Raw genomic sequence first — 656 nt, 5'->3', positions numbered from 1 at the left:
GTATATGTGTCCTTGTTCGTAGCACTTGGACATTTTAAGAACCGTTTATAAAGCTTATTTTTATGGGTAATAGATTTTAAGATACCCTAGATAAGATGATGTATACTTATTTAGAATGCTGAGAATTACAGCTTTTAATGCAATCATTTTTTGGAGAAAGCAAGAATCCCCAGTTTTAAATGAGTAGATGTACATTATGGAGAGGATAACATGAAATTAAGAGCAAATGTATACATTTTGAAAAGATATGTGCAACTCTAAAATCAAAGAATATTCCATAAAATAAAAGAATATATATTAGCCTACATTAACTACATTTTTATATAACCCTCCCTCCCTTTTATTTCTAGTTATTTGTTATTTTATTTATTGACTTATTTAATATTGAATGTTTGATATTCAAATAATATTACTTGAATAACTATTAGGAATTATGTGTCATTATAAGAGTTTGATATAAATATGTGAATGTTACATTTTTATTAATATTTATTTATTGTTTTTTTTGTCTTTTCCCCCTTAAATCATATGTAAAAGTGTCTAATATGTACTTTTTGGTTATTGTTCTAATCATGTGTTTTTTAGGCTATGTGTTGGTGGGTATTATCACAAAAGGAAAAAAAAAAGTAGAAGGAAAAATAAATAATAAATGAATA

This window comes from Abramis brama (genome assembly GCF_963993115.1).
Source record: "Abramis brama genome assembly, chromosome: 4".
NCBI lineage: Eukaryota > Metazoa > Chordata > Actinopteri > Cypriniformes > Leuciscidae > Abramis > Abramis brama.
The sequence above is the reverse complement of the archived record's forward strand: the minus strand, read 5'-3'. Positions refer to the sequence as shown.